Source organism: Gopherus flavomarginatus, chromosome 5 (genome assembly GCF_025201925.1).
Source record: "Gopherus flavomarginatus isolate rGopFla2 chromosome 5, rGopFla2.mat.asm, whole genome shotgun sequence".
NCBI lineage: Eukaryota > Metazoa > Chordata > Testudines > Testudinidae > Gopherus > Gopherus flavomarginatus.
The window spans coordinates 42,122,733-42,149,930 of NC_066621.1; the positions used below are offsets into that span (position 1 = coordinate 42,122,733).

The following is a 27,198-nucleotide window of genomic DNA, read 5'->3' on the forward strand; positions in this document are numbered from 1 at the left end:
CTCAGAGCCTAAAAACCAGGATATTACAATTCCCACTTTTTTAAAAGGTCTCTGGAAACCCTTCCCATCATGGGTATTAAATGCATAGATTTGGCTGTAGATAGGAAAAAATGGAGTATCTGAAACACTTTCATTCTTAAATAATTGTTCCTTTGAGAGAATGGTCATACTTGCCCTAATACGTTTTAAATCTCTATCCTTCAAAGTGTAGTCCTCAAGATAAATTTCTTCTCATTATAGAATCTGACTGCGGTTAAGCATTGCAGCTCAGCGGTGTCTGGTGGGAAATTCAGGAAGAGCACTCAGTTATTTTACATTGATTTCGTCACCATTTGTCTTTATTTTTGGTTGTGAAGCCATTTTCTTTTTTCTTTTCTTTTTGATTATGGCTCCTATCTGCTGGTGGCCAAATCAATTATTATTCTTTACAGCTGTGGTATAACCCAACTGAAATCAACATGAGTAAAGATAGCAGAATATCACCCTGAGTGTGTAGAGCCATTTGCTGGAAGTCACACAGTTTTGCCTGAGATTTTACTACTGGTGCATCCTGATGTCCAAATCTCTTATGACATGCTCAGTGTCACTGCCTAAATAGTTGCTTATCACTCAGAAAATAGAAAGCCACTCTGTTCTTGAGGTTTAATTACTCCTTGTTTGAGATAACATCACATGCAGAAACAGATGAGTGAAACCAAAGTACACTGTCTGCCAGGGTTTGTTTCCATCCAATGTGCACAGTTTACTTTCTGTCCCATGTACTTACATTGCTGCATATTAAGATTTGCCTCCGAGTTTGAGCAGCTGTTGTCTGGGAATGAATGACTGAGAAATAGCCCTTAGGAGCTTTATATGGGCATGTACAAGCCACCATCCTGACTGGGGAGCATTTTACTCCCACTGTACACTTACTTTGCTCTGGTATAATGAGTACAGTAATTGCAGGGCACTGTGGATATAAAACAATCTAAAGTGACGCCCTCAGCATGATCAGATGGCTCTCTGAAAAGTAATTAGCACAGCAGGAGCTAGAAATGCCTTGTGAATGGTGAGTCGGATGACATCAAACAGCTGCCAAGTTCAGCTAATTCTCATCCCAGGTAGTTTTTAGATGTTTCTAAAATGCACTGGTTATTGTTTTATCTCCCTCAGAATCCTGTACTTTTGGAGTCTGGTACAGTGCTAAACAGCCTGGCTTTACAGTGGAGGGATAAATATAGTTGCATCCAAAAAACTACTTTAAAAGGCCATTAACAATGAAAATCAATTACTTAAAAGTTAGAAAATGCCAGAATTTAGGCTGTGCAACAAACCCTTCTAGTGTGTATACATTACGATACAGTCTTTAATTACATAAAAACAGCAAAGAATCCTGTGGCACCTTATAGACTAACAGAAGTTTTGGAGCATGAGCTTTCGTGGGTGAATACCCACTTCGACGATGCATGTAGTGGAAATTTCCAGGGGCAGGTATATATATGCAAGCAAGCTAGAGATAACGAGGTTAGTTCAATCAGGGAGGATTCCAGTAGTTAAACACTGGAATAGATTGCCTAGGGAAGTTGTGGAATCTCCATCTCTGGAGATATTTAAGAGTAGGTTAGATAAATGTCTATTAGGGATGGTCTAGACAGTATTTGGTCCTGCCAAGAGGGCAGGGGACTGGACTCGATGACCTCTTGAGGTCCCTTCCAGTCCTAGAGTCTATGAGTCTATGAGGGAGGATGAGGCCCTGTTCTAGCAGTTGAGATGTGAAAACCAAGGGAGGAGAAACTGGTTTTCTAGTTGGCAAGCCATTCACAGTCTTTGTTTAATCCTGAGCTGATGGTGTCAAATTTGCAGATGAACTGAAGCTCAGCAGTTTCTCTTTGAAGTCTGGTCCTGAAGTTTTTTTGCTGCAGGATGGCCACCTTAAGATCTGCTATAGGGTGGCCAGGGAGGTTGAAGTGTTCTCCTACAGGTTTTTGTATATTGCCATTCCTAATACCTGATTTGTGTCAATTTATCCTTTTCCATAGAGACTGTCCAGTTTGGCCGATGTACATAGCAGAGGGACATTGCTGGCATATGATGGCGTATATTACATTGGTGGACGTGCAGGTGAATGAACCGGTGTTGGTGTGGCTGATCTGGTTAGGACAGTCTCTACGGAAAAGGGCAGGGGATTGCAGGAAGTGAAAGAAGACTTGCAAGAAATGGAAGGAGGATCTCTTGTGGCTAAGGCAGTTGAATGCTGCCTTAGGGAATTGGGTTCTCCCTGTCTCAGTCACAGAATTCTTATGTGATGTAAAGCAAGTCACATACTCTAAACTTTCCATCATTTGTTCCTTGTTGTCTGTATACTTAGCTTCAGATAGCTGAGGTCTGCTTTGCAGAAGTGCTGAGCACTTACAACTATATCAGAAGTGAGAGATCTGCTCTGAACATATAAAGTGCTTCAAAATGTTAACTAGTCCAAGAAACCAGGCCGTAGGCTTCCCAAATTGGGTACCCAAAATTAGTTGGCACTTTTGAAAAGTTGGGCTTTAATATATGTTCCTCGTATGTATAATGGAGTAATAATCCTATCTTACCTCACCTCCCAGGAGTCCTGTAAAGATTAATTCATTAATGCTAATGAAGAATAAAGATACTATGCTGAGGGCATGATATAAAAACCTAAGAGGAGATTAATCATTCTGTCTTCAGAGCAGGGTTTGGATGGTGTGAGGTAAATGAACGATGGGGCCACCCAGTGAATGATGAAGATAAAAAGAATTAAATAGCTACCTATCCTTTGCACTGAATGAGACAGGGATCCTGTGACAAAAATAGCATGTGATCATGTAATTAATTCTAATGCATAAGCACAAGGGGGCTTGATCGAGGTTGCATGGGCAACCTTAAGTCTGGCATTTTCTAACTTCTGACTGCTTGACTTTCTAACCTGAATCTGCCTTTTAATGTAGTTTCCTACATTGTTGTGTTTTTTTTTAACTGAACAATCAAAAGTTTTACCATGTGGAATCATATTGACCCCATGCATGGGTTATCAGCAGGGCTGGAATATTTAGATTCACAGCACAGAGCCTCTGGAGCTAATGAAGTAACGGGTAGCAATAGAAGGTTGTTATTGTCTATGTGGCCTTCTCACTAGCGAGGGATGGAGACACACACTTTGCCAGTGGGTTTCACAGCTATTTGCCAGACAGCAAAGGAACATTGAGGCTCAGGGCTAATGGGTTCCATTCTAGCTCTGGAGAGCTGGTGCTTTAGTGGTTACAGACCCTATGCCCCCAGCCTCTCCTTGTTCCCCTCTGCTCTTATCTCTCCACTCTCTCACCTCCTGCCTGTCCCACTACCCCCAGCTCCTGTCCTCCTCCTCTATAGCTCCTGCCTTTCCCTCCTTACTCAGCCGCTATTCTCCACCACCCTGGACTCCCGCCCCTTCCCCAAGATTAGAAAGACCCAGCACACCATGGCTGGAGTGAATGCAAGACTGGATTAATTTCCGGTTTACACAGACTCTTAACTCTTTTTATACCTCCTAGTGGTCACTCTGAATGTGGACAACTTTCTGGAGAGGGATGATAAAACTTTTTTCCCCAACTTATTGTTAAGCATCACGCCAGTGTGTACAGCCGGGACGAAATACCAACACCAAACAGCCCCGAGAAGGACAGGGCAAGCTGCCAGCACCTTCAGCCTTGTGTCAGGGTGGATCTATTGAACTGTCAAGTCCTAAGGTCATCGTTCAGGAATGCAGGAAGAACATCTGTCTGTGGTTGGACAGCTCCATCCTCTTCCCATCTCCACTCCCTGCCCCCAAACTCTGCACACCCTGGCTGGCTGGCACCCTCCCCCTCTTGAGCCGCAGCCAAGACCAGAGATATCTCTGAGCCGTGGAAGGGATTGAGAGAATGAGCAGGCGGGGGTGGGCTGAGGCCAGTGGGAAGCTGAGAACAGAAACAGAAATGAACCCTGGGCTGGGAGGGAGCTGCTGGAGCCAGGTCACTCCTGCACATGCCCAGCCTGGAGCTGGCAGGGACCGAGCCAGGTAACTGACCTGCAGTCTGAGCTCCTCCTACACCTTGACAGGTTGGGCTGACTCAAGGCGGGGAGACGGCTTGCAAGCACAGGCGAGAGGTGGAGATGGTGTGTGTCTAGCCATGCATGGGGAGGGGAGGGGCTGTTTTGCTCTGTGCTGGGGGAGATCCTGACCTGGGTCTGGTTTTGCCTGGGCTATTTATGATGGTAATGTTATTGTTAGGTGCGGTGTCTGTTCCGGGGGTAACTCTCAGCCTCTAGCAGGCAGGGTTGGTGTTTGTGCAGAGGTGTGTGGCTAGGACCTGGGATCCTTTCCCCAACCCTGACACCAGGCAAAGGATCTGGAGAACAGGCTGGAGGCTCTGTGGGGAACAGGTGGGGTGTTGTTCACAGGTGCAGTCATGGGGTAGCGATTGGGGTGTACTGGAGATCCACCTGGTAATGCAATAAGATGCCAGCGGTTCCAATGGCTGATTCCTGCTAGCACCCTCACAAAGCAGAGTCGAGGTGTGCTAGTACATTGCTGTGTAGTCTCCTTTTCCTGAGAATCTGTCACCCCAACTGTGATCTCCTGGCTACGTACACTATACACTAGCATAGGCGGCATGTACAGGAGAAGCTCAGAGTTACCAACACTTCAGGAACAGAGGTTGTTGTAACGCTGAAATGTTCATAACGCTGAACAAAGCATTACGGTGGTTCTTCCAAACGTCTACAACTGAACGTTGACTTAATAAAGCTTTGAAACTTCATTATGCAGAAGAAAAATGCTGTTTTCCCCCCTTTTTTTTTTTTAGTAGTTTATGTTTAAACACTGTACTGTTTTTGATGCTGCCTGATTGCCTACTGGCCAGTTCGTAATTCTGAGGTTCTACTGTACCACACTGAAAAGCACATCATGTTCACCATGCAGTGTGTAGCTACATGCCAGTGAAAGGCTCTGGCAGAGGGGCTTCTGCTGCTCCCCACTGCCAGACCCTGGTACTGTGGAGGGGAAGGGCTCCAGCAGTGGGGAGCTGGCAGCCTTTCCCTGCTGCTTTCCCACCAGTGAGGAAGTGCTTCAGAAATGGGAGCCAGAGGGACACTACACTGCTAAAACTCTTGGCCTGGTAGAGAACAGGGAGGTATCTACCCTGGCCCACCCTCTTCAGCTGTTTCTTTATTCTCCTGGCTTAATCTGTGCCTCACCCTCTACCCTGCTATTGATACCCATGCTGGGTAGCTATTCATGTATGTACCTAAATGTTGCCAAATAATTTTGCACTGTAGATGCACTCTCAAGGATTTGACTCTGTCAAAATCCCCCTTCTAATTGTTTTGTATTGATCTTCCTTCTTCACTAACCTTGAAGATCCCTGAAAATGACCAAGTATGAGTCACAGAAGTTTCTGACTTTGTCAGTTTTATCCAGCTCTTTGCAGTGGTTTGGTTCAGTAATTCATCTGCCTCTTGCTGCCTTTTCATTTCTTGCAGGTGTCTGTCTCTGACTGGTAAAGTAGTGAGTACTGTGCCTACAATACCGGTGAGTGGCAGCTCCTGTTTACAAACTTGCTATGCTGGGTCTGGGATTAAAGAAGGAAGAATTTAGTTTTAATCTCCTACATTTTTCAGATTATGTATGATATTCAATGATGGCGAAAGAGAGGAATCTAAGAGACAGCCTTCTAAACATACTGGAAAGCCTCTTGGCAGATGAGTTTGACAGGTTTAAACACAGATTATCATATATTGATTATGATGGAAGAGAGAATATCCCCAGATGTCAGCTGGAGGAGGCCAACACTCGGTTTAAACTTGTGGATCTGCTGTGTACCTTCTATTGTGAGGATGGTGCAGTGAATGTAGCTATTTGTGTTCTCACCCACATCAATAGGAGAGATGCTGCTGCGAAGCTCACAGAGAAAGGTAAGAAAACCTATAGTAACTGCAACATCTCAGCCTCTCTCCTTCAGTATTCCCTGAAACAGGTGCAGAAGGAACAACAGCAAACTAAGAAAGGGAACAGGTTCCAAATCCTAAGGACAGGACTGGTGCTAGTGTTTTTAGCACCCTAGGTGCACGGCCTTTTCGCCGCCCCGCGCACTGGTCCCGCGGCTCAGGTGGACCTGACACAAGCATTCCTGTGGACGGTCCACTGGTCTGCGGCTCCAGTGGAGCTGCCGCAGGCGTGCCTGTGGGAGGTCCACCGGAGCTGCGGGAGCAGCGGACTGTCCGCAGGAATGCCTGTGGCAGGTCCACCTGAGCCGCGGGACCAGCGCGCGGGACCATAGCCGCGGGACCAGGGACCTTCTGCAGGCACGCCTGCGGCAGGTCCACTAGAGCCGCCTGCCACCCCCGCCCCTGGAAAAATGCCACCCCCCAATAATCCTGGCACCCTAGGCAATTGCCTAGGCCGCCTAAATGGAAGTGCCAGCCCTGCCTAAGGAAGCCTGAAAATGTCCAAGTAGCCGAGGATACAGTTCTTTTCTAGTGTAGGGGACTGGGTAGATTCTCTATTAATAGCATTGCTCTTACTGCCATATCTATGGATTTCCCCATTTTAAGGATTGCTGTCACGGGCCCCTTTATCTCTTGCTGTATTTCCTGACTTATTGTCCCTGGGGTTCATAATGTATGGACATGGGACATGTTCATAATACTTTTATTATATAAACACAGCAGGCCAGATCTTGGCCATGCCTCTGGCTGCTCTGTTTAGGCAGTGCAAAGCTGCCTCAAGCAGGCAGCTGGGAATCTCTCTGATCTACTCAGTTCTGTCACCTCATTCCTGCCCTGGCACAGGGTTAATTGATGGGGCACACTCATCTCTCGCAAGCACCTCTTTGGCCAAGTGCACATGCCTGCACTCTCACACTTTATCCCTGTTCCGCGATAGAGCAGTGCCCCTGGGCTCCCTCCCTGGAGACAAGGTCTTCAGCCTTTCTCATCACAGCTCTCCAGCTGGGCCACTGCAGCTCAGTTCCCCCTCTGTGGTGCCTCAATGTCCAGGCCACCCCCCCAGTGGCTAACAGAGGGACCCAGGCCTGCCCATTACTCCTGGTCCCAGCCCAGGGACCCTGTAGATAGCAGCCATCCACTATCTCCCTTTATGTCACACCACTTCTCTAATTCCCTGGGCCACTTCCCCATGTCACCTTCACCCTTACCTCAGGGCCTTTCTAATGGAGTCCCAGCAACCAGCTCAGATTCCTCCTTTCTCACTCTCCCTGGCTTTTGGCAGCACTGCTCGGTCCAAGGTTCTGCAGCTCCACCAGCCAGTCACACATCTCCAGCTCCAGCAAGGAACTAAATGTCCTCTGCCCCTGCAGCTCTTCTTATACTAGGCTGCTGATCCCTGATTGGCTGTCTCCCACACAGCCACTCTAGGCAGCTTAGAGGACCCTCTCTAGTGCCCTTTTCTGGGGTGGGGTGTGGCAGGGCCACAAGGCCTCCAGGAGGGCGCTTCAGAGGGTCTGGTATAGCCATCAACAGCATATTTTAGGGGCATAGCTAGAGTTGCAGTGAACTCCAGCAATCCTGGTACAGTGCTGCTAGTGTAACTTAGAACAGTTCAGTTTGCTCAGCTAGACCCTGGGATCTGGCCAATATTTTACTTAGGATGATTATCTAGTTGCCCTATAGTGCATCTACGTAGAGTTCTTCACCTCTGTGCATGATTTGTTTAAAAATCTACACAAGCCTAGAGAACTGGGTACTGTGCATGACTTGCATGCACTTACACCTTTGTTATTTCTAAACGAAATATATCTAAACATGGCAAAGGGACATAGTGTCACTGAGAACAAATACCTGTTTAACATGCTGGTTTTTGTTGCCAAGTTCTAAATGAGCAGCTGAATAATTTCTTATAGTAGAAAAACTTCCCTTTGTATCTGATTTCTCAAAACTGATGCTAAGGAATTTTACCAGACTGTTCAGAAACATTCACCTTTGTGGTGAGAATCAATAGAACATGCCAGCCTTAAGAACAGTTCTTGCTCAACCCCAACAGGTCAAAAATAGCTTTCCTGCATCAGGGTGTCACCAGTGCTGAGTTTATCCTTAGTGCCTGGATGGGTGGGGACAGCTTTGTGTGTGCATCACATTAAATACGTGAGACATCTAAAGAAAAGGGGACAGTGAAGCCTGTGTTAATGGCTACATAGAATGGCCAAACAATGAGCAAGGTATGTGGTGGCCATTATTAACAGAGTTCACTGAAGTAATGCCTGTGAAGAAATTCTGTCTGTCTGCTCCTGGGGATTCCTGGGGAAGCTTATTAAAGCCCAGATCCCTGAAGGAATTACTTATCTCCAGGTTTCTCACTTGTATGACACACTCTGTGATACTGTTACACTGATGCTCACATGCGATTTCTCTTTCAACTTTGGGTCCCAGTCAGACACCAGGAACATCTGCAGAAGGTATGTGATATTCTAACAGAAAATGTTTTGTTATTAGCAATGATTAGAGGCATGAAAACAGATCACTTAAATTCTGTCTACTCGTAGAATAACAAATGACCTCTCTGACGATCATCTCAGCTCACTCAAGCTAAGCAAAGCTGGATGGGAGGTGAGGAAATGGATGGGGGACCTCAAGGAAAAATTCCAGGTGCTGCAGAGAATGGCGCTGGTGATTAATTGGAACTCTACTCGATGAGTCAGTACAGAACCATTGCACGAGGATGGTGTTGGAGGACCTACGCTGCTGCAGGGTACCATCGTCTAAGGGAGGCAGAAATTGGAAATCCCCATTTATGGTCGTAGATGTTATAGCACTTCCTAAAATCCCCTGTGTCCTGAGCAACTTCTCTAGTTTGTGCATTTACAATCTTCCCACCTGCATTCTCATTGCTGTGTTAAATGGTGTGACATTCTTCCCTACTTTGTGTCCTCATTTGTTACAAGGGACACTGTGCAGTGTTAACACAGTTCATTCTATAGGTGGCTGTATTTCAGGGGTGGGTGAAGTGATTCCTACAGTCTTTACTCACATGGGCAATTTCAGCAAGGGTTACAGGATCACGCTATAGTTAAATAGTTTTGGGGGTCCTTTATGATGAGGTTTAATACATTTAAGGTACTATCATTCTATTGTTTAAAAGTTTTATTGTGTAGATATATCTTTATTCTGAATTTCTAAAGCATCCTGTCACTGTCTTAGACTACAGGTGAAGTATAGAAAACATATTAAAAAAAAGTACCAACTAATAAAAGACAGGAACGCTCGTCTTAGTGAGAATGTGAATCTAAACAGCAGATACACAAAGCTGATTATTTTTAACAAATATCGTCATGAAAAGGAGAGAGAACATGAAATAATGGCAGTGAGACGGAGACATGCAGACATCATGAGTGAACAAGCTCATTCTTCAGTTACTATGGATACTTTATTTAAACCTGACGAAGATGGACAAACGTCGCAAATTGTTGTGCTGCTGGGAGCTGCAGGGACTGGGAAAATAATGACAGCAAGGAAGATCATGTTGGACTGGGCAGGTGGAAGACTCTATCAGGAGTTTGACTATGTTTTCTACATAAATGGTAGGGAAATGAACCTTCTTACTAAACAGGGAAACATGGCTGACATGATTTTAAAACACTGTCCCAATAATAGTGGCCGAATTAGACACATTCTGGAAAATACAGAAAAACTTCTGTTCTTAATTGATGGTTTCGATGAACTGAGATTTTCCTTTGATCAGCCAGAAGATAACTTGTGTTCTGATCCCTGGGAGAAGAAGCCAGTGGAAATCGTACTGAGCAGTTTATTTAGGAAAACAGTTCTTTCTGAATGCTACTTAATAATCACTACAAGACCAACTGCTCTGGAGGAACTCAGGCAGTTTTTGGAATATCCACGTTATGTAGAGATCCTGGGATTTTCCAAGGAAGACAGGGATGAATAGTTCAACAAATTCTTCAGAGATGAAAAACAAGCAACAGCAGCCTTTAACTTTGTATGTGAAAATGAAATTCTCCTCACCATGTGCTTTGTCCCCATTGTATGTTGGATCATCTGCACGGTTTTGAAATAACAGATGGAAAGGGGTAAAGATCTTGCACAAACTTCAAAAACACTCACTGAAGTGTACCTGCTCTATCTTTTCAGTTTAGTCCAGTCTCCCAGCAGCAGTTCAAAGCCACACATGCAAGCTAGCCTGAGGAGACTTTGGTCCTTGGCTGTTGATGGAATCTGGAAGCAGAAGATACTATTTGAGGAAGAGGAAATCAAAAAGTATGGCTTGGATCAGGTAGATTCTCTCCAGAGGTGAAAGTAAGCTGGTACAGGCCGGTACGGAGGACGGGTAAGAAAAGGAGACTGACTGAGGGAGGGAGAGAGAAGCCTGCTCCCTGTAGAAGAATAGTTTAAACTCAGCTGTTTTCTGATGGTTCAGCCCCCAGGGCTAGGTTTCTGGCATCCTTGTTAATTTCACTCACAGTGGCTGGGGGGAGGGGATCGAGGGGAGGGTGTGTTTGACCATAGCAGGGGCAATCCTTTTCTGCCCCTGGGTGATGAGGGGATCTCTCCAATACTAATATACCCAACAAATACAAGCATTTGGCTGCACAGCTTAAATCCAGAGCTAATAAAAGCAGGTGGAAGGGGAAAACTCACTGTCACATTGGTTTCTCCTCTCCTCTCTCCCCCTCCTCCAGCCAGGCTGCAAACAAGGCTCTGCATTCCTCCCCATTTCCCCCTCCCCCCAGCAGAGGTTTTCCTCTAGGCTCTAGCTTACAGTAGGGACAGTGGCTGGGATGCCTGCTGCTGCTGCCAGCAAAAGAACAGTTTAAACTCAGCTGTTCCCTGTGCAGTTCAGTGCCCAGAGTTAGAAGCTGTTTCTGGCATCCTTGTTAATTTCACTCCCAGTTATTGTTGGGTGGGTGTGACTATGGCAGGGGCAGTTCTTTTCTGCCCCCGGGATGAGGGGATCTCCTAAACACAATAAAAATCAGGAACGATTTCTAAGTTCAAATCTATCCCGTTCCTTCCCCAGCAGAGGATCATGGTTGTGATGTCCAAACTGCTTGCAGATCCTCTTTGAAATGTTACTGTTTAAAAAAAACAAACACAAAAAACATGGAGAACATGGTGGAAAGATGTGTCGTGATGATTAGGGTTTATTTTGGGCAAAGCAATTTTGCTAAAGCAACTAAAGCTTCACAGGGAAAGCAAATAGCCTCCATAGACAAAATCACAGAGAGATTGGAGGGGAAAACTGAATATTCAGGGAAATTATTGTGCCTCCTTTGAAAGAAATAGTAGTTTTCATTCCAATCCACCCTCTTAATATATTGATTTAAACACCTGAAATGTCCTTAGGACATCGGGTACAATCTCAGATCTCTTTTTGTTTTGTCCTGCCTGCCTGCAGAGTGCAGAGGCTGAAACTGACAAAACTTTCTCTAAATATCTTGTATATTTCATGAAAGCTATTCCAGTTGTCCTTCATTCACCCATGACTTCCCCTTCCCCCCACCCTCGGCTCCCTGGCTGGCTGGCTGGCTGTGGTTTTTGCCTTGGTTACTTACTCCTTGACAGACCCAGCCCAGCGGCACCTGCTGGCTCTCTGCAAGCAGCTGCCCACAGGGGCTCGTTGCTGGGGTCACTGCTGGTCGGTGGCAGGCTGCAGCTGTATTATTTGTGACACATTCATACACATACATACAGTCAGAGGTGAAAGTAAGTCGGTCCGGTCTGGTCCGGTGTACCGGCAGGAGCCAGTATGCCGTGCTGGACCGCATCGACTTCAACGGTGGGGATTGAAAGGGCTCTGGGCTGCCCACGGCTGCGGGCAGCCCTGAGCCCTTTAAATCCTGGCCGCGGCTAAGATTTAAAGGGCTCAGAGCTCCCTGCGGCTGCGGGCAGCCCTGAGCCCTTTAAATCCCGGCCGCAGCTGAGATTTAAAGGGCTCAAAGCTCCCTGCAGCTGCGGGCAGCCCAGAGCCCTTTAAATCCCAGCCGCGGCTCCAGCGGCTGGGCTGGGGCTGGGATTTATAGGGCTCAGAGTTCCTCGCCGCTGCGGGCAGCCCAGAGCCCTTTAAATCCTGGCTGCGGCTGAGATTTAAAGGGCTCAAAGCTCCCTGCAGCTGCAGGCAGCCCTGAGCCCTTTGAATCCCAGCCATGGCTCTGGCGGCTGGGCTGGGGCCAGGATTTAAAGGGCTCCGGGCTTCCCTCAGCGGCAGGAGCTCTGGGCCCTTTAAATCCCTGCCCCAGCCCCGCAAAGCTTGAGGTTCCCCTGGCAGCCAGAGACCTGGGCCCTTTAATTTGCCCCTGAGCCCCGGGGGGCTCCCAGCCACCTCTGCAGCTGGGAGCCCCTGGTTAAGTTAAAGCCTCTGGGTCTCCCAGCCACAGCTGGTTCCCCAGGGCCTTTAAATCTTGAGAGGCCACGCCTCTTCTGGATGAGGCCACGCCCCCTCAGGACTCCAGCAGTACCAGTAAGCCTGTAAGTTACTTTCACTCCTGATTCTTTCCCCCTCTTTTTGAACGAGAACATTTTTCAAAAAGACATTGACTGTGAATGTGCCTACAGTTTTATTCCCTTAACATTTCAGGAGTTTTTTGCAGCTTTATTCTATGTACTAGAGGAGGATGAAGAAACAATGAAAGATTCAGTGATTCGTAAAAGAGCTGTTAATACACTATGGGCAGTCTACAAGTTGTTTAATTACAGTGCACTTCTTGTTTGGTCTCTTAAATAAAAACAGAATGAAGGATAAAGATGAAAAACTTGGATGTAAAATATCACATGAAATTAAGCCAGTTTTAAAGACATGGGTTATTTCATCCTTGCCATCAAATATTAACCAACGTTACTATCTAGAGGAATTTTACTATTTGTATGAGATCCAAGAAGAAAACTTTGTGAAAAATGCATTGGAACATTTAACTAACTTAGAGACATGGGAAAAAATATTTACCCAAATGGATCAAATGATTCTTTCATTTTGTGTAAAACATTATCATCAACTGGAGTCACTTCTTATACATTACTGTATATTTAGATTTGAAGACCATGAGGAAGAAGAATTCCATAGCTTACCAAAGTGGTTGTGTCAGTAAGTATTTGAGCTCAGAAACATGCAAATTTTCTTTAACCAATGAAACATTATTTTCCCCTGTGTTTTGATAAATAATAAATGGTTGAGTGACCCACCACAAAGCAATTCTAATCTTTCAGCAAGCTATGGTACAGTTATGGAGGCTTTCTTGGGTTTGCATTAACAAAAAATGTTCTTCCTTTCTTCTTCTGATTGTTTGTCCAACTTGCCCTCTTAGCAACTTGAATGTTTGCTGTAATCTTATATGTATGGGATATGAACAGAGGTGTAGCTGAGACCAAGGATTTGTGTGGGGGAAGAGAGCTTGCTTTGTGTCAAAAATTTCCCAAGAAAGGTAGAGAACTCCTCACTTAGGCTACGTCTGCAGTTGGAGTGAGGGATGTGATTCAGACATACTCTCACTAGCTCTCATTAAGCTAACATGCTAAACATCATAGTGTAGATGTGATAGCACAGGCTGCTGGACAGTGGCACGGGCTAGCTGCCCGAGTACATACCCACGGGACACAGGGAGTTTATACTCAGGATAGTACAAATATGCCAGTGCTACTGTGACTACACTATTTTTAGCCTGCTGGCTTAACGAGAGCTAGCAAGAGTATGTCTGTGCGAGCTGGGAATCACACCCCTAGCTCCAGGTGTAGATGTACCTTAGTAGGTCTGCACTGGAGCTAGGAGGTGTAACTTCCAGCTTGAGTAGCCATACCCGTGCTAGCTCTGATGGCGCTAACACATTCAAATCGAAGCTGAGCTGTGGCAGGGCAAGTGGCAGAGAGGGCTAGCTGCCTGAGTACAGTACATCCTCGCTATAACGAACCTGTTGGGATCCAAGCCTTTTGTTCGTTATAGCCAAGGGGTTGTTCTAGCAAAAGGACAATCAAAAGGAAAGATAAACTGCTGGAGTAAGTTAATGAAGTCGCCTTAGATAGAGGCATTAGCTTAATTAATTAATTATTATTCATAATGATACCTAAGGCTAGGAGTCAACCACAGAGCATAATTGGGGACGGGGGGGATAGCTCAGTGGTTTGAGCATTGTCCTGCTAAACTCAGGAGGGCCATTTAGGGAACTGGGGTAATAATCTGTCTGGGGATTGGTCCTGCTTTGAGCAGGGGGTTGGACTAGATGATTTCCTGAGGTCCCTTCCAACCCTGATATTCTATGATTCTATGATTTTAGGTGACCTCGGTGCATTCAGCCAGGGCTGCAGAGCTCGGACTGTCCACTGTCAGCCCCTGCAGCAGCTGGGGCTCTGGGCTGTGAGCCCCGCTAAAGTGGGGCTGGGGATCTGGGAGCCTAGGTGGGGGCCCACTCCTTAGTTTCTACTCTTGAGTTCAACATATGATGCTGGATTAAAAAAAATTGTGCATGTGTATACAACAGCCTTTTTTTTTTTTCCCAAATACAGCATTGTACAATAGTTGGGATTCAGAGACTGGGTTAGTTATAGCTGAAAGATCAGAAATATGAAGGGCATTATCGCGAGGGTGTATTGTATATATCTAGAGAGGCAGCCAGTGAACTCTTATACTCTGAATACTTCAAATATAATCAAATGAATGTTCCTATTAGAAAGAAGGTCCACATTGTGCAAAGCAATAGCAGTATAATAAAGACAGCACCTGCCCCGAAGAACTTAGTTTTTGCACATGAAAAAACAGCTACCTTGTCCTCTCATTTGTTATGGGTAACAATGAAATAATGTTTAGTATAATGAGCATTGGTAATAAGCAGGGGGAAAGCACCCCAGGAGCCTGGATTTAACGAGTGTTCTGTACAGTTCATAGCAGAGGTGAGTTTCAAGGTGGGATTTGGAGGAAATTAACGTAGTGGATGTCTGAATTTTTATAGTGGGCTCTGCTCATGCATACAGGCATCGTGGGAGAAAACATGAAGATAAACATTTGAGAGAGAATTGGATTAAAGCTTAATGAAGGCTGGCATTGTTGGCAGAGTAGAGGCAGGGGTTGATAGCTTGATAGTGCATCTCCAGTAAATCTGGCCAAGAGTACTACAGGTTCAGAAAACGAATGGGTGCATTCACTTAGCAAAACCTATTCTATTTGACTCTGTGCATTTAAGGTCCATCTTCATGTACTAGATACATTTTTTAATTGGGGGATTTGCAATGAACTGAAACTGCAAAATAGCTCATGTGTAGTATATGATCACAACATCCAAGGTGATATTTTAGTGTTCAGGAAATAAAAATCTGTCTGCAGAGAACAACGCAGAAAATTTCTGTTCTCTCATTTTAGGGGGCAACCAAAGTGATCGAGTATTTACCTGCTCTGCCAAGCACTGGAGGATCCAAACTGTAAATTAAAGAAACTACAGTAAGAAACTAACCTTTTTAAAATCCCCATGTTACTGCTGTTATCCTGGAAATTCTACAGCAGTTCAAGTCTCTGTACCATGGCTACTGTTTGCAACTGCCTCTAACTACTTAGGAATTTGTTTAAATTTCCATTTAATATGTGTGGAATTGGCATAAGAGCTATTGGTCACCTTAGCAGTTCAATGACATTTAACCCAATTACCATACGAGGAGATGAGGGAGAGAGACAGAGGTAAGCAGTGTGGCCAGGAGAAATTGTTGGAGCTCAGGAAAGACTCCGGAGACTAGAGAGAAGATCTGTCCATTGTATGGAATTTTAAGATGTCTGTCATCATGGTATCTAAGCCCTGTAAGTATCCTTGAGTAACAATCCATGTAACAACCACCTATCCTGATGTGATCTCACTTCTCCTTAATTCATAGATGGGTTTCGTGTTGTGGGATTGTTTGGGGGAAGAGGTGGGAGAAGGGAATAGCAGCTTGTCTCTTTTTACTTCCAGCCCCCTCTTTCTCCTCTTCTTACACTCTCATCCCTCACTGTCTGCATCTCATGCTGACCTTGGTGGTCTTACTGGAAAGGACTTTGGCAAAAAGATGGTCTTGCATTTTGCTCTGAACATGGCCAATCCAAGGCTCACTCTGATCCCCTCTGATGAGGAATTCTATGGCCAGGGTCTCGCTGTCGAGTTGTTCTGCCGGGTGCTGAATGGATTAGCAGTCTCTGAGGCTAGATCTATGCTAGAGAAAGTTGGCCTTGCCAGCAGCAGCATAGCTACCTGCCACTCCATCACACTGCACATCCACACACACAAATGCTCACAACAGTACACAAGGGATCACATCAGCCTTGCTCAGAGCCAATCTCTTGCAATCACTTCCTGTCCACCACCATGTCCCACGGTGCTGTTTCAGCCCAAACACTCCCAACCCTGGACTAACAAAGACAAATGGAATAAGAAATATAACGTGATAGCATTTGAATTTAAAAAACATATCAACTTTGAAAAAATATTGCTTTGATCCCTTGGGGATTCTTTTGAAAAATGTTGCACTGCCATGGCATGTGCATTCTCATCTACTTCCCATAATCCATTGATTTCACTGAAGGGTTGCCATGGCTTTCTGTTCACTGCCTCGTCAGCAACTTCCACACTCCTGAGATCTGCAAAGGAGAACACAGAGCAGGGTAATTAGTTAATGAATTAACAGCTGGATGACCCACACCCCAACTAAATCCACTTTTCCATGGTTCTCCATCGTCCACTCATTGCTGCCATCCTTCCCCAAGACGCTGCACACCACCCAGAGATGGTGAGACCTAGTCCTGTAGGTGGGGGAGAACGTGAGTAAGAATTCTGAGCTGCAGGGAGGACCCCGAGGGGTATTTTTCCTCTGGGCCCAGAGCACTCTTCTCTCTCTCTCCCCACAAGGGAAACACAGGATAGAAAGGAACTGTTAGTTCAACTACAAAACCAAACCATGAAATAACAAAACAAAAACTGGAAAAAACAAACAAACTAACAAAAGTACTAAAGAAATGAATAAAATCTAACCCCTCACCTGGCCTCTAAAAATGGTTGAGTGTTGATTTCTTGCAGACTGGGAGGGTGGTATGGGTGGGCACAGGCTGAATGGCCTAAGAGCAGCTGCAGAGTCTTCATGGCTTTGAAAGACAACATCAGTTTGACACTGAACAATCCCAAACCTTTGAGAGGTGTCCTCAGTCATGGTCTGGATGGCTGGCCAAAAACTTGAACTCATAGACTCATAGGTCAGAAGGGACCAATATGATCATCTAGTCTGACCTCCTGATCAGCCATGAGACTCTACTCATAAGTACTACGGGCACTGGCACAGTAGCCAAGGCATCATAATTGGAATAGCTGCTTGCTGATCTTCAGAAACAACCCACTTTCATGTACTTCTCAAACAGCTCCCAGATGATGGCAAGGAAAGGATGGGAAGTGTGATTTCCATGTGAGGTAATCAAAATTGGCCAGCACTTCCTGGTGGTTGGCCATCTGCACCTAGAGTGCGGCTAGAGAAGACATTTTTCTGGCTAGAAGATCTAGCCATCTGTTAGCAGCTCTTATAACCAGTGACAAGGTGGGAATAGAAATATTCAAACCTATTTGGAGGGCCCTGATGGAGGCACCTTGCCCACATAGAGATGGGAGATGATTACTGGTATGAATCTGGCTCCAGGATACCTTCATTATTAGAAACAAGAAATGATCCCAGTTGCTTAGACTAGTAGGTATCCGAAAAGTGGTGCTTTGCTGTTTCTTGTACCATTGATGGCTATATCAAGATCATCTGCACATCTTCTGAAAAATTCTTGTAAACTTTTAAATGTATCTGCTGGAGCTCCTGGAAAAGAAGATCTCACAGATCCTTCAGGGAATGAAGATGTTGTCCCCTTTTCCTTCTTACTTACTATTATTAACTTATGCTCCTCCCCAATTAAACAAGAAAACATGGGACTAACAAAATTGCACCAATCCCCACACATGCAAAGAAGTGAATGTTACATCCCATTCCTCAACCCAGTGTTTTGTGCCTTTTAGATGTAAAGCTTCTAGGGAGGGACTGTCTCACTCAGTGTACAGCACCCAGCATAATGGAGCTGCAATCTTGATTGGTGGTTTGGGGCACTGCCACAATATAAATGTATAAGGATGATGGAAGGAAAACTTTATTAACATCCTCTTCAAACCTTCCTCACACACTGCTGAGAATTCCGTGAGGCAGTATCACTGAAAAAGAGGCAGGCAATTAGTTTTGATTCAGTAGACATTTTTTAACTAAAGAAAATATTGAGTATTAAATTCCCATTGGGAAAGGGAATGTCCCAAGGAGGACAAAATAAGTATAGACTCATTCCTCAAGTGATTGTCCACACGGGTTCCACTCTTGGTCCTCATGCTCCCCGTGAGCATAAGGTTCTTTGAATAGCAGTGTCTGTTGGGGCCACACCTGTGCCTTGGGTGTGCTCTGACACCTCGCCAGCTGAAAGCACAAAGGACAGAGCAGGCCAGACTGCCCCTCAATTTCTTTTTATCACCCATGGCTCTGAAGTGCAACACTTGCAGTGTTTGTGTCCCTTGCTCACTGTGTGACTTAGCGATAGGTGTGTTATAGATAAACTAGAGTACGCAAGCTCTCTTAACTTTCCTTTGCCTGTTGCCGTAACAAAAAATCTAAATAGTTTTTACCTCTCCCCTTTTGCTACCCTGTCCAAGGGTCCTACCCCCTGTACAACTTTCTACATCGTAGCAGACTCTTGTCCATGCCTTATCTATCTCAGGGGGGGACGTGTACCAGAATATCACTTGGTGCATCATTCCTTCCCAAAGTGCACTCAGAAGGCTCAGGAGAAAGGATCAAGCCCCCTTTTTCTTGAGAAATCTCTATGCAAAGTACTGTAACTGAGTATTTCCTGGTTTTCTGATAGTGCTCCTCCTCTCTCTCCACCACCGGTCAGAGCAGCTGTGATAAGCCCCATACATGCCATGATCGCTCTTCTCTGCATTGCTTTCTCCTGCAGGTTGAACGGATGCTTCCTCAGCATCACTAGCTGTTGGCGTTTTGCTGCTGTTCTCAGAACCAGCTAAAGCCTGACAGAGCTGGACCTGGGTTATAATCAGTATATAGGAGACTCCAGAGTGCAACTGCTGTGTGAGGGACTGAAACACTCAAACTGCAAATTACAGACACTGGGGTAAGTAGCATTTGGCCTCCTCTGTGTATTTACAGATGTCCTCTATGTAAAGTGCTTGACAGGATGTGTGTCTCTCTAATGTCTGGGCCCGAGTCAGGACTGTACTCACCACTGCAGAATTGGAGACGTCTCTCCCATTATACTGTCCTCAGTAGCCCTTCTTTCTCTCCCAAACTTTGAGGGCTCCCCTCCCCGTTTGGTAGAGTTACATAGTTTCAAAACAACTATAGTTATGGAGGAAGTTGTGCAAGGGCCAGTTCTGGTGGGTGGTGGGTCTGGGACATGTGTGCAGGATTTAGCAGTTGTTGTGAGTGGAGAGGAATCAATCGGGGGGCAGCCGACTGCTACCATAGTTCCCACCTTAGCTGGCTGGCAGCTCTATCAGGAGCCCAGACTGCAGGGGATTTACAGAACACAACCAAACTTCTGTTTATAACCCCACAAGGGACCCTGGAACAGGCCCTGTGAACAAGCTCACATGGTTGCTCTCCTCAAATCTCAGAAGTCTCCTTTCTCAAGAGACTCATCTCCTCCCTTAGATCCCTGGTCTCCATGGAAGGTGGGTGTGATGCTGCCAGTGCTAGGTCTGGCAGTGCCTCTCCTCCCCAGGCCTGAGGCTCAGAACTGGGAGCTGGTGGAAGAAACAGATAGACAGATGGCTGCATTCGGTGGGGAGCAACCAAACTAGTGCCTGGGACAGGGAGGGGCAGAATCTCCCAGCACCTGCTCTGAGCCTGGCCCAGCTGCCTGGGGAGGTGACTCCCCCTACAGCCTCCCTGTAGTGATGGGCCTGCTCCGACTGAGTTGCACCATTCTGGGGCTGATCAGTACCACCTCCAGATGGATTGGTTGAGAGCTGAGTGGGTGGGACTTAAGGGCCAGCCTTCTGCCAAGGCTGAATTCTGGTTGGTGGGTGGAAAGGACTGGGCGGTGCTTAGGGAGGAAGAATTACCCGAACCTTTATTTCTTATTGGCCAATGGCAGAGGTTTTGGGGGGTTGAAATTACTGGTCCGTTCTCAGTGCTGATTGGTCAGGGTGGAGTGCAAGCAGTGAGGCTTAAGCAGGATGTCACACCCAACATTATTTTTTCATTGGCCAAGGGATGAGTCTTGGGACAGGGTTTAGGGCAGGACTTCTGGCCCATTTTTTATGCTGATTGGGCAGAGGGGCTAGTGGGTGTGGCCTCCTGCTATAACAGCTGTGATGAGTCCTCTTCAGGCAGTGATTGGTTTGCTTGGTGTTGTCTCTCTCCTGCAGGTTGTGGAATTGTGATCTCAAGGGTGCTAGCTGTGGGTATCTCACCACTGTTCTCAGAACCAGCCAGAGCCTGACAGAGCTGGAGCTGCGTGATAATGTTTCTCTGGGAGATTCTGGAGTGCAGCTGCTGTGTGAGGGACTGAAACATCCAAATTGCAAACTGCAGAGACTAGGGTAAGTAACATTTGGCTTCCTCTTTGTATTTACGGGTGTCCTCTATGTAACATGCTCGCCAGCATCTGTGGCTGGTGTCTGCTTCCTGTAATGACATGGAGTAACATTCAATTACTGCCCACAGCGAATGATCGTAAGTCTGAAATCTCAGTCATAAGGCTCTCATGGATATACCAAATGCTCTAATGTGCTGAGTATGTTATCTCTAAGCCCAGGATCAGACTCCTCCATCATCACTTGGTTCAGCCGGGCACCCAGGAAATTCTCTCTCAGGAACATAGTGTCCTCTAGCAGAAACAAACCCATTCCTGAGGTCCAGCTGGAAGATCACACAGAATTGTTTTAACACTCAATTAGCCCATTGGAGCAAGACTCTTCAATCTACAGCTCCAGGACCCTGGAGCTACTGTTGCATTGACCCATGAACTTTGAGATGGACCTTCCTGCTTACAGAGTCACAGCCAATCAAAAATGGCTGCTGTGAGAAGACCATTTTCCACTACTAGAGATGCAGTCCATGGTCAGAAGTGCTCATTGAAGCTCCACCATCAGGCAGAGGCTGATGTAAGGGCCCCCTGGTGTCAGCACTGCTCTGCTGCTCTCTTTCAGGTGCTCCAATATCACAGGATGTGACTCAGAATTGCCTTCTTGGCCCTTCTCCTCAGGGCCTGGCAGGAGATGTGGCACATCTAACCATTGGATCTGTCGATCACAGTGGAGTCAGACCTGTGGTCTACAGGCCACTTTTGGCCCTGGAGGCTCTAAACAGTCCTGTTTTATTATTGTAAGTTGATTCATTTGAAAACATGGCAACATATTGTGACAAAAACAATTGACTTTAGAACTGCATAAAAACTACCCAAATTTACATAAAGTGGTGTCTAATGGTACAAGGGCTTCCAGTTCCTCCCCTGCAAAAAATCAGTTGGCAATCAACTAACTCACAGTAAAACCTAATGTAGACCTAGTCAAAGGGGGCCCCGGGGATTCCAGACAAGCAGAAGCGTGTTTTCTCTAATGCCTCCTCTGTGTGACATCAGGTTTGCTGCAAGGGGGGGATTTTTCAGCTTGTATATTGGTCTTGGAGAAGGTCACCATTGTTTCTGTGGAGAAAACAGCCTTGCCCAATAAGGGCTCCCTGTCGAGAAAAGGTGGTGAAGGGTACAGGAGTGATCAAAGACAACAAAGTCTAAGAAGCTGGGAATAAGGGGAGTCGTCAGCAACCCTTGTCTAAAATGGTCAAGTATTCACACTGCAAGGTTTAGAGATGCAATTTCTTGACACCCTCAATGATTGCTTCTTGGAATGGTTAGGAGCAGAGGACACATGCAGAGAAGGTGCTCACAACTTCATCCAAAGTAAGACTCTGGAGTCAGTGTGAGAAGTAATGATACTTGAGCCACTAAGTAACCATGGCCACAGTATAATTAAATTCAACATTCGGGGTGGGGGTGGGGAGGGAAGGGAGCATGGTGATGCTAATGTTTAGAAAGGCAGATTTAATGAAATGAGGAAGGCACTACAGTCGAAAGTCAAGACATTAAAATTAGATTTTGCCTGGAGGCAGCAATAACGGAGTCTGTAAAGGCCCACACCCCTCAAATTAGAGAGGGAAGCAAAATGACAAGAGCAAATACCCAAAGCTATAAAAACAAACAGCAAGAAATTCTTTAAGTACGTCAGAAGCAGGCAGCCTGCATGGAAATCAGTGGGTCCACTGGGCCTCCAGGGGATACAGGGAGCAATTATTGTAGGATAAGGACACTGAAGAGAGGCTAAATGATTTCTTTGCCTCAGTCTTCAGCGATTGTTGGGGAGCCACCAACGCCAGCCATGGTCAGTAATAGAGATGAAGAACTATGAGAGTGAGATGCCCACGGAGGTGGTATTGGAACAAACTGATAAATTTGAGCGATGAGTCCACAGATGCTGCACTGCTCAGGGTTCTGAAGGACTTGAAGAATGACACGGTTGAGCTGCTTACAGGAACGTGCAATCTGTCAGCGACTGCCCCAGAGGATCAGAAGGTAACAAATGTTGAACCTATATTTGCAGATAGCATGGAGCAGAGGAACAAACACAGGGCTAGCAGCCACGAATCCCTGCCATCTATTCCCACTTCTGCCAGTGATGGACTTTAACAACATTTTGCACTTAGGTCGAACTTTACAACATAATTTATTCAATCCCCAGGCCACTCTTCTGAGACCGGTCAATGCTGTTATCCCCATTTTACTGGTAAGGGAGATTTTACCTGAGTGTCCCAAGATGTGCCAGTAATACATTCTGTGATCCAGGCCCAGGCTTCCTTCATATGTAGCCACTTAACCACCGTGACTGAACCCTTTATAACCACAAACTTCCCATAGCAATTCAATAGGCCAAGAAACACCCTCTCCCCACCACCCCCTTCTGAGGCATTTATTGATTGCGGAGCCAGCACAACAGCATGTAGTTTATTGGGATCTCTTGGTCCCTGAGACCACGTGTCCCAGCTATGGAACACATTACAAGGAGCACTAGATGAGATTCACTGCAAATCCTTCATTTTACAGGCACTGTAAACCCCATTTCTGGCCTTTGTAAGTGGGTCTAATACAGGGAGAAGAGGAAGATCATTTCTCAAGCACCCATAAAATCCCTCTGGAAGCACGGAACCCAATGGTGCTAAAGAGACAGGCTGTGGAAGTGGGTTGTGCATCATATCTATGGTGTTGAGTGATCACTAGTGCTTAGGTTCTTATTTGGTGTCCACCTCCAAACAGGCTGTGCAGAACAACAGGAACCTCCACGGCCCCATCCAGACGCTCTGCCTAGGAAGCTGAGCCCTTCCCAGTCCCCCGATATCATGAGCAATATAAATAACTGAGAGTTTGACTGAGCAAAATAGGGTAACTTGTCTTCCCATTTGAGAAGGTTTCAGCTCCCACATCAGGGCTGATAGCTTTATGCACTGGGGAACGTTTTGGGGAAAGGCAGGGGAGCTCATATAGAACCTTAGATTTCATTTGCTTGAGCAGAAAGGAACCAGGATACCAGCACTGAGAGAGGGTTTGAACTGTTCCTTGGTGTCTTTTTAAGATTCTCCAGTCCATTGCAAATGCCACCACATGCTGGTCCCCTCCCTTCAGTTCATCTGAACATTCCCTTGTGGAGCACAGAGTGACTGACAGAGCCAGGGACACACGGACTCACACAGGGGCCTTTGGTGCCAACATCCCGCAATCCTGCTAGAGTCCCCTGACTGGTCTCTTCTGAATGTACCACCCACTTCCAGGCAGATGCTGACAGAGAGGGAACCACAGTAAACAGGGAGTGATTGTATGTTTCTGTCTTGGGTAGGTTAGGGCATTGCAGTCTCACAGCTGCTTGTTGTGGGGATCTCTCCTCTGCTTCCAGCACCAGCCAGCGCCTGACAGAGCTGGAACTGGAGAATAAAACACTGGGAGATTCCCAAGTGCAGCTACTGTGGGAGGGACCTCCAGACTGCAAAAAGCAGAAGATACAGTAAGTAACTTCACACAATGCACAGTCAACCTGTGAAACTCCTTGTGAGAGAATGTTGTGAAGGCCAAGACTATAACAGGGTTCAAAAAAGAACTAGATAAATTCATGGAGGATATGTCCATCAATGGCTATTAGCCAGGATGGGCAGGCATGGTGTTCCTAGCCTCTGTTTGCCAGAAGCTGGGAATGGGTGATGGGATGGATCACTTGATGGTGACCTGTTCTGTTCATTCCTTCTGGGGCACCTGGCACTGGCCACTGTCAGAAGATTGGGCACAGTGCTAGCTGGACCTTTGGTCTGACCCAGTAGGGTCATTCTTATGTAACAGCTAGTTTTCTAAATCGCCTGGGCCCAGCCCATCTGATAAATCACTTCTCTTCCTGTGCCAGGCTGCCACAGCTGAGATGTTTGAACTGGGTTCCCTTTGTTATAAAAGAGAAGGGCCAGCTTGCAGGGCACTTACTGGGAGGACTCCTGGACTCTGAAATTTGTGGTACAAAATAGCCTGCAGATATTCCAGACATGCTGCAAAAGATACCTGTTTAACCTGGGTTTTGGAGAGGGTTGCTTCCCAGAAGGATGTAGGGGGGGTTGACTATAGTATTAATTATGTGTTAGGAGCCTAGAGCTCTGCACGGGTGTCTATATTTAAACTGAAATAAAATGATCTCTCACTATTGTCTCTAAATTAGGAATCTCTTTGGAGATACATGTTGATAAGTGACAGGAAATACAGAGAATGGGGCCCAAACAAGTAGTTATTTTGCTCTCTGTATATATCTGTCTCCTACAGGTTGCCAAGTTGCAGTCTCACCACTGCCTTTCGTGGGAATCTCTCCTCTGTTCTCAGCACCAGCCAGACCCTGACAGAGTTAGACCTGAAGAACAACACCATCAGAGATTCAGGTGTACAGCTGCTGTGTGAGGGACTGAAACATCCCAACTGCAAACTACAGAAACTAGGGTAAGGAACAGCTGATTTCCTCTAGTTTGTGCTAGTAACCATTGCACTATCGTGATTTCAACATGCTGTGAATGCACCAACAACTCTTGAAAAACACCTACTCTTCCCAAGGAGTGGGAAAGAGGCTCACCCACTGCTGTGTAGATCTGTTATGTTACTAAATGAGTTGGATCACACAATGATACTTCATACACTATAAATGCAGTGCATTTTGAAATAGGTGCTTGGGTTATTTTATTCACTAAGTGTGAAGGAGAACAAAGTTATAGGAGACTTTCACAGTTTGATTAGAATAACGCTTTACCATCATCACAAGACCTAATCCTGGGACAAAGCCTGATAACTAGAAAAAGAGGAAAAAGGAAGTGGGAAAGATTAAAAAGACTAAGAAATGAGCCAGAAACAATCATTACCTGGGGACTGTCTATGGAGGCAGCCCTGGTACTTTATCCTTCACCACTCTCTTCCTCAGCCTGCCCATCTCTCTAGGCACTGGCAGGTCCAGTTAGCTCTGCAGGTCCAGTTGCAACAGGCAACAATCCCAGACAGCTATAAATGATTGTGAAGCTCTTTAGTTGATGAAAATCCCAGAGTAGAAGCCTTAGTGCCATTTCAGTCCAGCCCAGACACCTGGCTGGGTGGTTACAACTCATTAGAAATGGCCCCTCGATGTCAGTGACATTTCTACATAGTAACTGATGCAACAGGTGCACGTAGAGAGGAATTGCTTCCAGGGCCTGTCGTGCCAATGGGAGCATTGTGATGTATCTGTGCATGTCCACAGTAGAGAATCTCCTTTAAGCCACCACTGATACCAGGGAATGAGGCAAAAGATAAGCATTGTTTCCTCTTGGTGTATCTTTGGCTTTTGCAGATTGGAGAAACGTGATTTCATAGCTGCGTGTTGCGGGGAGCTGTCCTCTGCTCTCAGCACCAGCCGGACCCTGACCGAGCTAGACCTGCGAGAGAACAAAGTGGAAGATTCCAGAGTGAAGGTGCTGTGTGAGGGGCTGACACAGCCAGCCTGCAACCTGCAGAAACTGGTGTAAGTTAGAGCTGGGCCCCTTTAATCTGTGGTTGTCACACAAGGTCATGATGAGCCCTTTTTACTACAATCCGTGTTACTGGCCATGCCCCTAACCCAGGAACTGGCTCACATGCTTCTCCCTCTGCGGTACTGGTAGGGATCATTTTACTAGTTAAAAAAGTTGGATTATAATATAGGGCTTTTCCTGAAGAGGAAAATGAAAAGTGCTTGAACAAGTCAGGGAGAAGGACAGGAGAGACAAGAAGACTAGAGAGGATTGAAGCCAGATGGGAGGAATGGAAGCAGGTTCTGTGGAGCTTCGGGGTAGCAAATACCTTAAAAAAGATGTGTGTTTTTTAGAGATCCCCCTTTATTTCTGGGATATATAAGTGAGCGTGTGCAGACACCTCAAGGCAGCTTTCAGAACAATTTAGATTTGGAAACTTTATATTTTACATCAAGCATTTGGAAATAAGTGGCTAGATGTAAATGTAACTGTGCCAGTGTAATGTGACTCCCCTGGGAGGGTAGCTGGCTGGAGGAATAGAATGTGTGATCTCTGGATCTAAACACACAAGCCACTATCTACTGCCTGAGCTACAGCACCCAGATCTGTTAGCTGAACATTGTAGCCATCTCAAACTTTTATGTAAACCAACCATTAGAGGGGGACAGAGCCACACTAGGTAAGGGTGGGTTACACCAGCAGGTCCCTTTAGAACAAGCACCATGCTCTTAACTGGAGCATGGGAGCCTGCCCACCTACATTTACTGTAAACAAACAGACAAACCCCATTCCCCCAAACTCGCTGTAAGAGAAATACAAGAATAAGTGAAACTTTAAGATCTTCCTCCAGCCGAGATGGCTGTTGAGCGCCCATCTGCATTGCAGTAGTTTCCAGCCAAGTCTGCAGCCCCACAACGGCTGCTGCAAACTCACCCCCTTCAAGAGCTGTGTTACGGAAGCCAGTGGGGAGGGGGGCATGAGGAGTCCCTGCAGCAAAGAGAGCTGAGATCTTGCTGCTTCCATGGAGAGATTCTGTGAGCTGGATTTTGCAGCCCCTGTCCCTTGTGAGCGCTGAGTAGCCCCACAGCGATAAATGGGACTGTCCGTGTCAGTAAGTGCTCACCGCCCTGA

At 46.1% G+C, this 27,198-nt stretch overlaps 1 pseudogene; it reads left to right on the top strand.

The window, feature by feature from the left end:
- The first annotated feature begins 3,979 nt into the window (after positions 1 to 3,979).
- Positions 3,980 to 26,082, top strand: LOC127052367 (NACHT, LRR and PYD domains-containing protein 12-like; annotated as a pseudogene).
- The last annotated feature ends 1,116 nt before the right edge of the window (positions 26,083 to 27,198 follow it).